Source organism: Mastigoproctus giganteus, chromosome 3, assembly GCF_048544385.1.
Source record: "Mastigoproctus giganteus isolate SK-2022 chromosome 3, ASM4854438v1, whole genome shotgun sequence".
NCBI lineage: Eukaryota > Metazoa > Arthropoda > Arachnida > Uropygi > Thelyphonidae > Mastigoproctus > Mastigoproctus giganteus.
This window is the reverse complement of record NC_143577.1, coordinates 118101041-118116264: the sequence shown is the minus strand read 5'-3', so window position 1 is coordinate 118116264 and position 15224 is coordinate 118101041. Positions and strand designations below refer to the sequence as shown.

Here is a 15224-nt window from a genome sequence, read left to right as displayed (position 1 = left end):
AGTTAATATGATAACATTTCCTGATTCATCACGATAAACGTTGACAGGAACGTGAAGTATGTGTTTTGAATTCTTTAGATATGCCATGTATAGTGGCTGCAGTACATTCGAAACCTCGGCAAAGTAAAGTCTCAGCAGTATCTTCCCAAAACTTGTACTTTATCAGATTTCCGCATGTCATATGCTGGCTGGTTACATACGGCAGTAATTTTGCTGGATGTCCCGAAAACCTCCTGAAGTAGTATGAATAGTTTGAATTTAGCAACCGCTGAGGATTCATATTACTCTCACATTACTCTCCAATGAGGAATCATATTACTCTCGGAGTTACCATATTATTGAAAGCACCACCGAAGAGAATATATAAACAGAGGTTATGGTTGTCGCAGAACAACTAGACTTTTTAAAATTTCCTGCTTTCTCCGGTTCACAGTTTTAATTTGAAAATCAGTTCCAACTCCTTCACCCTTCCAGGTTTACCAGCGGTGGCTTAGCTGATATAGTAATAAGGTAAGCCTTCCTTGGCTATCGGCACTGCAAAAATTTCCACGACTAACCTCGGACGGCCACCGTAACCAAGTGGTCAATCACAAGGGTCCAAAAGTAGATGTGCTTTGAGTGACCGGGTTTTAGTCCATGACTGCTCTCCAATTGCGCAAAGACCCTGAATAACTCTGCCATAGTTTAAAAAATAAATAAATAAATAACATTTTATAAGGCAACACGGTTTAGAAGAATCATTGCCACTGTATCAGTCACTAGGGCAGTAGCGATAGCTAAGAGGCTATGTAGCTAAAGTGTACATCTTTTATGCGTAGTTCGTTGCTCTTCTCTTTGCAAATCTCATTACACATTTAACTTTATTTAGATTCTTTGCTGTCAGTCTGCTGGCTAACAGCGTACTCTCAGATCTGTCTCATTAATGCCGTAAATAAACTGCAAATAGAATTTGATTGCATTCAAAATACTGAGTTTACTTACGAAAATGTAAATAACGTCTACTGAAAAGTTTACTTTACAGCTTTGATCCACAGTCCAAACTTGATTAATTAAAATTGTAAGTCCAAGAATCGGTACCGTAATGCGAATTCTTCAACAGACTTCATTAATAATTTCTTAAGTGCACTTAGTATTTGAAATCTAATTTTGTTTATACGTTATCTACGTAATGCCATCCTCACGTATTCGGTGATTAAAGTATTGAAATGAAATCTTGAATCAAACATTGTTTCAACAGTATTTTATTTTAAAACAAATTTTAGAGTGTTTTAATTATTATTTTTCCTTAAGGATAAGTGTACTAACAGTTAAAGTCGAGTAGTAGAGATATCCATTAGTAGAGAAAATATGCTGATAAATTTTGCCATCCCTCATCAGTATTGACTATGAAGGAATATTTAAGTTAATACTCTAAGATCAGGAGGCTGGCAGTATTTCATTAATTATTCTTCGCTGACGTGTGCAAAACCGCAATGTTAAGAATTCTGAAATGTACGAACATCGTTTCGATAACAGTTGATGATTGACAAACAAAATGGAACTAAATTCATCGAGTTTGTTTCCATTAGGCACATTTGTGCATAATAAATTTAAGTAAAGCAAATAGAAAATACCTATGCATTAAAACTACTTAACCCATTACTGTCTCGAGTAATTATTAGCAGCGTAACTTTATTAATTTATTTCTGAAGTTCGCCGAATACTTTTCTGTAAGGTATTTTTTCATGGGATCGCGACAATTGTTGAATGCCATAATTCCTTGAAAACCTTTAACATTCATGCTGTAAAGAGAAAGTTGAATGCGTATTTTATGGTTCTCAATATATTTTCTTCGACAAACTCTGTCTCTCTGTTTGTTTTATAGTCTGTATTATATATTTATGGCGATCCACACATCAGACATTGCTAAAACCTATAATGTTCTGGTACTACGAATATATCGAGAGTGGGAAACAAGAAGAAACTTGCTGACAATAGACTTTCAGTTTTTGTAGCATCATAGTATTCGTATAAGCAAATCATATAGATAGCTGGTAGAGTGTCGTTATAATATTTATCTTTCCTGTTTCGGGTCGGCTTCAATGTCTATTTGATCCCTAGGATGTTAGTTGGGATTTGCCTCTTGAGTCTAGTTGAGTGATAGTGCACGTGCCAGGACCTGCAAAGCAGGCCTGACTGGTGCACTGCCATTTGATCTAGGCTAACCTTGAATTATGCTCTTGTGATTGTCAATAATATGATATGCTGAATGGGATCTAGTTTTTCTCTGTTTTTAATTAAAACAGCCCTAATGAACCATGAGACTAAACCATAGGTTATAACTGGGAAGAAGGTTGCCTTATGAATAAGTGCAAGAGTCCTCCTTTTTAGAGTGTGGCGCGGCTGATTCTACCGGCGCTAATTGTCATTAGCCGCGATTCGTCTTCCCTTCCCCCTTACGTGCATAGTATGTTGGATTTAGTTGCGGATATTCTGAGTCTGTTTTACGAATAGTAAAAGTAAAAACTATTTCAAAAGTAAAAGCTTCGTAATTTGTTACTTTAAACACAGTAGCTCTTGGTTAAGTTTAATCGGCCGATTGTTGTTGAGAACCGAAATGGGTTAGCGAGAGACTATTAAATTAATCACCATCTTCATTTTTTTTTTTTAATTCTGCTTATACAATACACGTCCCTCCCGATTCCTATCGCAAAGAATCTCAAATTGCGTGTGTGGGTGTCGGATGTGGTCTGTAAGGTACGTCAGCAATTCATTTGACAGAAATGTGTTATCGTGAAATGCTTTAATCCCTCCGGCGATGAAACGCTGATAACTAAAGAGCTATTTTGTTCATAAATTTTTGTAAAGGACTTATACGACCAAAAATTTAATTTCTGATTAAATTGCCTTTAAGCTAAAGAGATTAAATAAGTAAATTGTAAAAATGTCTTCGTACGTAGTAGAAAAGATTATTGTCTCATAAAGGTCGCTTGGGCACATAAATAACAAGGAAAAGTACCAATACTTTTTGCGAAGATGATGATAAAAAAGGATATTGCATCATTAGCGTACATTAGGATCGGTGCACATTAACTTTTTGTCGTGTTTGCAAGCCGCCATCTAAGTAGTCATCTTAGAAAGACAATGTAAAAGATTATTATAAAGATTTTCTTTTTTTTTTTTCTTCTTTTTTTCCGTTTCGGCTCTTGGCTTAAGGTTTTCTGATTTAATGAAAAACTTCATTATGTCAGAGCCACGTTCCATTTCGGGAAAGTGACTTTAATTCTCTGATGTTTAATTTAATTTAATAGCTATCATATTTTTCTTTATTCTGATGGCGCTACACATGCTGATCACACCGGAATAGCGCGATACTGAATGTTTTTGGACTCCCTTTTTATTTCTTCGATATGCAAATCGAGATAGACCCCTATCATGCAGTCGCGTCAGTACACAACGCTGCAGCAGGCAAGTTGCATGCTAGGAAACATACTTGACTTGAAGATTACTTTCCAAGCTTTGTGTGGTAAGATATTTTTGAATTATTATTTTCTTTTTACTTTCACGAAACATGACTTAGATACCATATTCCTTATTAAAAAGTTATTATTTTACTGAATAAAAAAAATTGTTTGTTTCTAAGAATCACAAATCAGCTTGTTAAATATGCATGTTTTGATATATGCTTACTCCAGAAATACGTCACGAAATTGTATACAAAGCCATTCCGTTTCAACAGATTTCTTTGGCAGAAAAGCGAGATAAATTTGCATATGTTACAAATTCAATTCAAAAGTAGCTGAATACCGAAGGTTTGAGGTTCGTTGTTTTGGAATAGGTGCCGAGACAAGTTACATCGTGGGGTGAACTGCAAGGGGATTTCATTTCAATTCAGCAATCGCGGGAATTATATTTCGTACTAGACACCCTTTTTTATGTTTCTATTACTGTCGTTATTCATTTTAATTTTAATTTACATTTGTCTGTGGAGAGCCTGTTTGGCTAGCGAGGCATACCACAACATACATGACTTAGAAATTAAATACGCCCTTACAATTAAGTACATAATAATATTAATTTATATTGCTTTAACAATACATCTCACTTCAACTACATCCCAGGTTCAAAAATATATATTTCTTCTGTAATGCGTATTAATTACTTAAAATTAAAAAGTTATTACATTATATAATTCAGCAATCGTGGCGTTTCTGTACTTCCTATCAGAGTCATCCTTGAATAGTCTAACTTTAAGGAATTGCACATTTCAATGATATTCGCCGGGAACATACATCGGACAATGTCATTTCGGCCAGTCTGCTTACTGGTTGAACTGGAAAGAAAGACCCCTGAAGTCGACCTCCGATTCGGCATCATGCATGAAAAGATGAAACTACGAATTAGGTTAACTTTCATCTAATAAAGATACATTATGGCTCTTTTTCCTTGAAATTTAGAAAAAGAAAGAAAACATGAAGAGAATAAGGGAAAAAAACCTTTGCGCTAACTTAATTCTTCCCTCCCTCCCTTCCCGAAAATTTGGAAGCCCTCCCGGCTAGCGCAGTTTAGTGTTGGCATTTTATTCGAACTACTAAGTTGTCGGTTTGGCTTGGGGGGTAGGGGTTATGTGGTTTATTTTCGGAAACTCATTTTACTTATTTATTTTTCGTATAAGAGCAATTCGGAATTTAGAGAACTGGTATAGTTACGCTTTGTGGCGTTAGTTGTCTCAATGGTTATTCTGAAATTACTATCCCGCCTATTTGTTTTGAAATTCATGTTTATGCAGTTAGAACATGCGGACTTTATTTTGTGTCTGTGTTTTCAGTCGATGCTAAGACAGAATATCAACCCGCCTTCAAACGTCAAGTGTAAAAGCCCGGAAAAAAAGATTGACCACACATTATTGATAAATAGCAATTTGATAACTTATGTAAACAGCATTATGATTCCGAAGATCAATGCTTTTCACAAGTTCTTATGCAAAAGCATTGATCTCTTTTGATCCTTTACATTGGTCATTTGCAAAGTGCATATTTTTCGTAGCTTTTGATAAGGCAAATGGAAACATATGCAGTTGTGTTTAACCTGACTGTAATTAATAGGCAAGAAGTATTTTAAGCTATATTATTGAATTATATTAATTTACGAAAGAAAGTTAAGGTAACTTGCCTGAATTGAAATTTCAATCTACAAAAACATTTTTTTGTAAAATGATATTTTTCAATAAGAACAGTATATAAGTTTGTATATTGTCAAATATGCAATTTCTTAAAATAAGAAGTCGATGCAAAAAGAAATTAAAGAACCTTTAAAGAGGTTCAAATTAGTGTAACTTTATTCCAGAGAGTTTTTATTAAATACTGTTTTTCGGTGCCTTCCATTTTCACTACATTTAGTAATAATATGGCAATCCTGATGTGTTTTTTTTTTATGTCGATATCTCGATAATTTTTCGAAAAGGCATGTTCTTTTTTCAGTCTATTAATAATAATATACTATTGTGAAGCAGGAGTTAAAAATCAATTATGGTACCTTTACATCTGTGGATGAAAGCTAACACAATGACCATTAAATTATCCCAAAACTAAGAAATTTGTTTTTTTTTTTTTTGGATTTGGTAGTTGTTGACGCATCGGCTTCTGTGGCCATATTGCACCTCCCAAAGTTTTTGCAGTACTTTGATCCAAGCCCGAGGCGAGAATCGAACCCGCGACCTTTGGGTTACCGGGCAGGTACTTTACCCACTCGGCTAGCCCGGTCGGCAGAAATTTATGTGAGAAGCATTATGTTATTAGTGCTTTATATGCACGTGTATGAAATTACACTACGGTATTTGCAATTTAGGTTTCATAAATTCTATTTGTCTTTATCAGGTTCGCCCCCAGTCCGCATGTAAAGGAGAATTTACATTTTACACTTTGGATGTACACCCCGGTTGATTCATCCACAATGACACAATTTACGCGACTCAATATTTTTAACAATACAATTTCATTTCATCAGTTTACAAAATGCCGGCGATTGAAATAGTGAGTGTTGGAATCAATTTAATAAGTGTGGCCTTTACAGAAGAATATACTAAATTATTACGTCGTTGTTGGATAAGGACGTGGATCAAGCGACAAGAGAAACTGGGGTTATCAACAAAACTGTTAACAGAATTTGCCGTGAAAGTTCCTGATATCTATCTTTCCACAAGCACTCACAATTTTGTAGGCTTTCAAAAATATATGCATATACTCATCCTTCCAATTAAATGCCATTATTATAGATTATTATACAGATATCTGAAAGTTGCAACTACAGTTTGAAAAAAAATAAAAAAACTGTTTTGTCATTACACGAGAAGACATAGTTGTATCGACAGAAAATTTTCAATGAATGCTTTTTTTTTTAAGTGAAAACCCAAATGCTTTCGAAAGGTATTAGAAACTATGCTACTTGGTACCGTACGTGGGCTTAAAGTTTGAGAAGATGAAAAAGAAAGTACTTGTTGACATTAGACTTCAATTTCTGTAGATTATAATTTTCAGGAAATACTTGAGGGAGGCTTGTTCCAGAAAACGGAAGTTGAAGGGATAAATGAGAAAGAAGAAAAATTAGTTCTGTTAGTTTGAAGTTGGACAGAATTAAATGGATGTTGACCGGTTGCGACACGTGTTCGGACTAGCTTGAACAGAGATGGAGATTTATAGTAGCCAATTCAGAAGAACCCTTGGAATTATCAAGAGAAAAAGCATGAAGCAGACATTGGAGAGACTTTTAGGAGATGGGTCATTAATATTTCGTTGGTTCTTGGGAACATTTTATGGGTAATTTTTATTCCACATCTACCCAAATATCCCTTACAGAAAAGTTACTATAAGTGCGAAGCAGTTCTGATCTTTTTCAAGATTAGCATTGCAATAGCTTAACATATCTTGCATGGATCTACAATATGGCAGAGAATATACATAACAAGCTAGTTAATGTACGCAGTGCGTTACATTTGTGGTGCCTTAGTAAATAACTATTCGTGATTTATAACAAAAAAGCGAGTAAAAAGCAACGAATTTTATGCGCGAACATAGAACATTTCGTTTTTGTGCATCCTTCATATTGCTCATTCGTTCCAACACTCACTCACGGCAAGAAACATAATATCCAGTGCTTTAGCTGCAGTATGAGAGCTAGGTAGTATAGTAATATTAGTAGTAACATGATGGAAGAAAGCAAGCTTATACACCATCAACCTAAAAAAAAAAAAAAATCCCATTTCACCTGTCCATCCCCTGTAGCAGCTTATGAAGTCTTGAATTTATTCAAACTACCCACCAGTTGGGTATTTGTTCCAACATCTGGCTGAAGGCAAATATCCACACACCCGACCTGCAACCATCCTTCTTCAATTTGAATTTATGCCCTCTCAGTATGCAGTCTGGACAAATGGAAGGAGTCCATTAACATTGAGCTTACTCAACCCATTCAAGGCCTTACACACTTCAGTCAGATCATCTAGTCTTCAAATATTGCTATTCGTAAAACTGAGGTCTTTCGTTAAGTAGAGTAAAAAGGTGTTCTTACCAGGAAAGAACACCTTTTTACTCTACTCGCTAATATCGTTGCACTTCTCTACACCCTTTCCAACAGTTCCATATCCTTCCTAAAATGAGATTCCAAATCTGTATGCAATATTAAATATATGGCCTAACCATTGCTTTATACAAAGGGATAATCACCTCCACATCTCTACTAGCAAACTTCCTGTACAGCAGTGACAAAACCCCATGAGCTGTCCCGGGAGCCTGTCTGCACTGCTCAGAGATCTTCGTATCTGAGTGCAAAATTACCCCAGATCTTTTACATTCTCCACTGCCCTGTGGTACTACACAGTTGGTACATTAATGTGAGATTTCTGCTCCCCATGATGAAAATAAATAATAATTGCCAGATTTATATTGGTCTGATTTTAATGAAATTTGGAATACGTTTTTTTAAAAAAAATGCCTAATATAAAATTTTATGAAAATCCATCAGAAGTCGAGTTATCACATGTGGACAGATAAACAGAAAAAGGGATGGACATGATAAAGAGAATATTCGCTACCCTAAATGCTAACGTAAGTTAATGGTAAGGAACACTTTAAACAAATCATACGGCAGAATTACCCATCACTTTACCGTCCTGTGGTGAAATTTTGGCTAAAACTTGTAAGTACAGTAAGAGGTTTTTAACCCTTTCAGTACGTTATTTGATAATCGAATACTCTTGAAATAGAGCGATCTAAAATAAGACCAAACTTGGTTGAGTAAGGAACTCTTTACTGCGTTGAGAGTTAGGGCTAGTTTATAAATGGACACATGAGGCATTTATCCAAGGCTGTGGGCTGATCGGGAATGCTTACAGTGGAAATAGCTTATATTTCGTTTTCCAAAAAAATTTAACCCGTTATGTACTGGGCTTGAGGGCCTTATTACTGTAAAGTTTTCGGTAAGTGTTTAATATTGAGAAAATTAAGATTTATAACATTTTTTTTAATAGATGATCGCACATCCCGACTCCCTCTTTGTGGATCTTTCTCGGTGAATACGAGAAAGGTTATGTTTGAAACAAATTTACTTATTTGTTTCACATGTGGCTAAAAATATATACAACATATCAAATGCAACTACAGCTGTGTATATCCATGATACAAAGGAATTTCGATGGATATTGTAGTTATTGCACTTTTCGTTTTTTTGCAATGTTATGTTAAAAAAAAAAAACATTCCTTTCGATGAATACCTCATAAAAGAATGAACATGGTGCATTGGAACTTGAAAGGTTTTGTGTATGGCGCTTAAAAACATTTTCCAAAAGTTTTTTTTTTTTTTTTTAGGTTTCTCGGATGTAATAATTCGTTTGTCCATTAATAAACTCAGCGATAAAAAAATTGAAAAATAAACTCTAGTTAATTAGTTCCGCATACTTGATGAATTTAGTTGAAATAAGTATGGGACAACTCTAGTTCACTGCATTAAAGGCTTATACTACAAAAACTTCTCAGGTAAAACTTGAACAACTCTTAATATCCTCATTTTAACTTAATTATAAAATCAAAAGCAAGCAAATTCCTTTTGTGATTGATTGCATGCATTTTTCTGTTATATGGAAAGTCTTATTGGTGGTTTACATCGCAAAAATAGAAGAAATACATTCCTTTCTAGAATATTATGTGGCGCTATCCCTTTGTTTTCAGTGTTATAATTTCTGACACTTCATGAGCAAATCCCTTTCATAGTACTGCGCATTACCAGGCATTCATTTCTGTTCCTTCTTATCCGTTCTTTGCACAAACTATTTGGTAGTAAGTCCTCTGTTTCACTTTTTTTTTTCAAATTAGTAAATAAGTATCATGTGGATGCTTTGATCTTAACATATATTTGTTTAAAAAGATACGCATTGTAGTTTTAGTTGCTGTGTTTTTTTTTTCTTATTATTATTACTGCAAATTATATTAAAACAATGTTGCTCACCTCGGTATTAGCGTTTTTGCAGCGTCTGGGTATACGAAATTTGTATGAAAATATAAATAAATTATAGAAGCCTTCGATGCTTTTAGTGTCATATTTGTCTTTAGTTCATGTCAGAAGGAGACAAATTGTAGAAAATTTCCTGTCATTGAGAAAAAAACTGAAAGTATTATTTAACAACCATAAGATCTGACAGTACGATATATTCGTTCATTGCGGAACCCAGTGTGTTGTTGTCAAGACTCCATTAAATAAATTAAAGTTCTCTACTTTAGAAGAGAAGTTCCTCCCTCGTGAGTGTGCTCGGTCTAAAGCTAGAAAATATCCCTCTAAAGTAAGTACTTAATCCAATTCCACAAGACTGCTGTTAGGAGCACTTGATTGCAGTCATGCATCAACTAGCAGGGTACCCTACCTTCTTTCTCCTTTTGCAATAGCGCTTTTTTGTGCAGCGATTTTCTCTTAGACTTACTGCTAAATTGGACTCTACCTGAAAGACATACCCAGTTTCCTTCTACTAAATGAATTTCGACTAAAATCCCTCAATAATAGAGTAGCACTGTTCGAGTTAACTCCATTTCATCAAGGACCCTTATACGAGCATTTATTTAGATTATAAGGCTGCAGGAATGAGTGGAAGTTGCCGTTTATTTCACAAGTGGTTTTCCTTTTGGCACTTTCTTAAGCTTCCAACACTCATTCTGCTTTAGCTACACTTAATCGTGCCGACTTCTTCTTCTTTCATAAAAGCCAAGTCACTCCAAGGCAAGTACGTGTTTTCTGAATGTTAGCTCAGATAAATCAAAGAGTTAAATGATCAGTTCAATGCCCCCACCACTTTTATCCTCTCAGAATTCCTCCCTCTGTCTGGGCCGAATTAGAGAATAAGCACTCTCAGTTATGTTTCCCATCAAATTCACCCACACGAAACAGTGATGCCGTACACTTTCTTTTATACTAAACAATAACATATGGTAAAAAAACAAATTCTTATATTTTTGCATGCAAAAGGGAAAGCCTCTATCATTTAAACACACAGACCAGATTCTTCGTTAAGCTGTACGAAGCGACTGTTTGGTTTCTCTCTTTCTTCCCTAAATGGTAGTTTATTTATTATTTATTTTTTATTTATTGACTGAGTTTTGCTATATGATGCCTCTTAGAATTTTATTTCCTTCTATCACTCCATCATTCGAATTTCAATTGCAAAGCTGTATTTTTAAAGAATGGCGAATATTTAACAAAAACACTCTAAAAGTGATTCTGTGGTTGATATTGAAACACGAATTCCTTTTGGGTGGAAAACATTTCAAACGTGGAGAGACACGAAGTAAACAGCTGCCTTAAGCAGAAAGGTTTCCACTTACTATGTTACCTGTATTGATCTAAACCTGATCTAAGGGCGGGAGTTTCAGATACCAGTAAATGAATTTACAGAACAAAATATGTCAAGACAGCCGAAAAATTCAACAAATTTCTTGGTTCTAAGTAATTCAATGCCAGAGACTGATTAATAAATTGATAAGAACAGCTTTCAAGGACGATTTTTTCTGGATTGTTTAGAATTTCAGTAAGTTAGAATAAGGGCTTCAGTGAATTGGGTATATAATTTATTTGGTTTCTGTGGTAACTTTTCAGGATGAAAAACCAAGAGGAGTAAAAAAAAAACATACAATCCTCAATCCCGAAATCTGAACACGGATGGGGGGGGGATTCTTCTCCACCAGGCGGGAAACATTTTTCAAGTTGACCGATGATAAGTACTGAACCGAGATATTTTCCATGCAGTATGAAAGAGCAATGGCAAGATCCCCTGCACTGTGGGCGCAGATACAATTAATGACAATAAAGACAGTATGCTACTGCAATAGGATCTATAAAAGTTAACCAGATAGGCTGAGAAGTGTCAAATGATCACTGTCACGCTAAGCTTCTTCAGAGAGTCCTAGATAGACTTCAGGAATGGTCAGAAAAATGGCAGCTATGCTTTAATCCAACAAAGTGTAAGGTATTACACATGGGAAACAGTAATCCCAAAATAACTTATTCACTTGGTGGAGTTCAACTAAACCCAGTACTGGAGGAAAGGGACTTGGGTGTTACGATACGGTCAGACATGAAATTCTCTGAGCATTGTAAACAGGTTGCAAGGAAGGCCCATGGTGTCCTATCGATGATCTATCGAACTTTTCCAAGTAGAGATAGGGACGTGATAATCCCATTATATAAGGCTTATGTTAGACCACACTTGGAATACTGTGTTCAAGTATGGAGACCGCACCTAAAGAAAGACATCGAGTTTCTTGAAAGGGTGCAAAGACGGGTAACTCGCCTGGTGAGATCGGCAAAAGGGCGTCCTTATGAAGAAAGACTTCGAATATGTGGGTTTGTAAACTGGACACCTTAGAGGAGATTTGATTGAGGTGTTTAAGGCTCTGAGAGGCATCAGTAAAATGAATGAGGGCGAAATTTTCAAGATTATAAATGATGCTAGAACTAGGGGACATAAATTCAAGTTACGGGGGGAAATATTTAGATTGGACTGCAGGAAGTTTTATTTTAGCCAGTGAGTTATAATTTATTGGAATAAGTTGCCTACATGGGTGGTAGAGGCTGATAGTTTGGGGAAATTCAAAGGTCAACTGGATAGTACCTTCGGGTCAGGGAAGCGCATAGGATAATAGGTTAAATTTCCTTTTCTTTTATTAATTATTATTATTATTTTTTTTTTATTATTGTTTTATTCGGTTTTTTTTTTTTGCTGGTGCAGCATAAGCCATAGGCTTTCTTACACCATGCGGCCATTACTAACACTAATAATAATACTAAAGGAAGTTTAACATTGACAAATGCGAAGTACTGCATATGGGTAGCAGTAACCCAAGAGAAACGTACCAACTGTGTGGTACTACACTCAGGGAAGTAGAGAATGAAAAAGACCTGGGGGTAATTGTGCAGACAGATATGAAGTTCTCCCTAAGCAGTGCAGACGGGCAGCCAGAGCAGGTGATGGAGTATTGTCAATGATATATAAGAATTTTACCAGCAGAGACAAGGAGGTGATTATCCCTTTTATACGGCAACGATCAGGCCACACTTTGAGTACTGTGTACAGGTCTGGAGGCCTCATTTTAGGAAGGATGTAGAGTTGCTAAAAAGAGTGCAAAGAAGGGCAACAAGATTGGTGAGAGGAACAAAGGGTGCTCTTACCAAGAAATCTTAAGCTCTGCTAGTTGCAGCATCTGGAGACTAGGCATCTGCGAGGTGTTCTGATTGAGGTGTATAAGCCTTGAGCAGGCTCAATGCTGATGGGGTTCTTCCGTTAACTCAGATTACGAACCTGAGGGGGCATAAATTTAAATTGAGAAATGAAGTTGTAGGTTAGATGTACGGGGGTTTGCCTTTAGCCAGCGGGTAGTTGATTGCCGGAACAGACTTCCGTATGTTGTTGTGTAAGTTGATAGCCTAAATAAATTTAAGGCTTAACTAGACAAACACTTGGAGTGACTGGATGTGTGAAATGGGAAGGGTTTTTTGTTTTGGCTGATACTGTATAAGCTCGCTTTCTTGCATCATATGCCTCAGCTAATACTAAAATGGACGACAGAATCTTCAGAGTTAGCAGAATGAAAGCTTTAATATGGAAAGTATAAACCGTTGTGCCATTTTCCTGTAAACTTGATAATCAATTTGCATGACTCGATGAAAATCAGAAATCCTTGAAAAGGAATTTACGTGACTCAATGGAGAAAAGAAATCCTTGAAAAGGAATTTACGTGACTCAATGGAGAAAAGAAATCCTTGAAAAGGAATTTACGTGACTCAATGGAGAAAAGAAATCCTTGAAAAGGAATTTAGCTGCGAAGTCCCTGCATTAAATTAAAACATAACTTCATAAAATCGAAAGATTTTAATGTTGGTGATGTGTTGCAAGACAATATCCTTTTATAGTACTAGATCTACACGCTAATATATCAAATTCACTTTACTGGTTATACCGTTACTTGCGCTTTTCTGCCGTTTAGCTTAATTACTGGGATGCTTAGAAAAAAAAACGTTCATATTTTTATAGCGAGTTGCCCACAAAGTTACTTAAACTTTTAGGGAACCGTATCAGCTGAATACAAAGATTGACACTCATCGAATTAGCCGTACAGCAATGTTCCGGTGATAGAATTAGTGGCCATGGAAACACGCTTTAAGTTTCCAAACGCACACAACAAAGTGGCGCCAGGAGGAAAACAAATGACTACAAAGACGACGACAGTAAAACACTAGATCCTGCATACCGAAGCCATTCGTACAGTTACAGCTCTTTGTGGCTGGGGTTCGTGACAAATATTACTAACAATTAGAATGGTGGAACCTTGAGAAAAAGACTATAATGAAGAAGCTGTCGGTAAATTTTTGCTTTTGGTGTACATTTGGTATATCGAAGAAACTATAAGCAGCTAAGTACAGTCTGCTTACAGTTTGTGTTTTGCTTGTAATCTTAAGCCTACGGTATCAAAAGTCCACTAATATCCCTCCTAAGAAGTTATTAATACTAATAAAAATATTAATATCCTCCTTAAGCAATTACTGCTTGATTCCACGAAGCCTTCAAAGTATACATTTCTGAAATCTGTGTGTTGTCTTAAACAGGAGTGCGAATAACCCTTGTTGATTCTGTCCGTATTGACTAGTCATAAGCACCTAAGAGCGTCGAGGAGGAGGAGCAAGCTGTTCGCTGCACAATTGAAGGCAGTCCAGAGTGTTTGAGTTCCACATAACTTTTTAGAATCTCTGGGAGGTCTGGGTCTGTTCTTTTCGCTACACCTATATCACTCACATTTGTGATTTTCAACAGACTGTGTGATACAGAGGGTGTAATTGTTATTTATGGAATTTGGACTCTGTTTTTTTTTTTAAATAAGTTACTTTAACTTCTTTAGAAGCATGTCGCAGTTTAATGGCTAAAATAACTGGCAGAGAGCCAATGCCTTCAAGTTTCTTACAACTGTTGCCGAAATCTGTGTATCGTTGCAAACAAAATTGTGCAAAAATGACAAACCTCACATTTTAATAGTCAATAAGTATAATTACAAGCCTCTCGCTCGTGCTCACACATATCTTATATTGTATTTCGTATCCTTTCACCATGCAAGGATCAAATCTTCACTTTCTACAGAGTAAAGACATGAAACCGTTTCATTTCTTAGATTAATGCTGATTTTTTTTTAGCTTCATTGTCCAAAATGCATAAATTCAAACGATGAGATTCCAAACTGAAACAGAATGACAAATTTTATGAAAAAATAACTTGGTCAGGAAACCGTATCTGTAGAGCCAAATAAGAAAAGTATTTGAAGGGAGTTGGTTATCAAGAGAGCAATCACTCGTAGTATTTGTCTGTTTCTCTGTTTACTTCGTCTCGTAAATCACTCGGTTCGGTATGTAACGTTGAAACTTTTGCCAATATATTTAGTGCATTCCTCTTGCAGGTGGCAGCTAAGATGGTGGATTTTGGCGTCTCCTCTTACGTCTGTTTCTTTTATTGATAAAGACATAACATTTATCTCTTAGTGCTCACATAAAGAAGGTTGTTTCTTGTAATATGAGCACTCTGGAATTTCTCATGCGTTTTAAAGGATTGGAAACTCTGAAATCATCTCCATGCTTGTGACAATGGAAAAAAATTCACGAATTAGCTTAATATTTATAAACAGTTTCGCCCATTCGTATTGCTCTGTGAATTGCATTTGTTGCTC

General features: G+C 35.8%; 1 protein-coding gene across 2 annotated transcripts in view; it reads left to right on the top strand.

Annotated features, from left to right (window-relative positions):
- The window catches only part of LOC150088245 (suppressor of lurcher protein 1-like), a 1375230-nt gene that overhangs the window by 668989 nt on the left and 691017 nt on the right, over positions 1–15224 (top strand). The window lies entirely within an intron of this gene.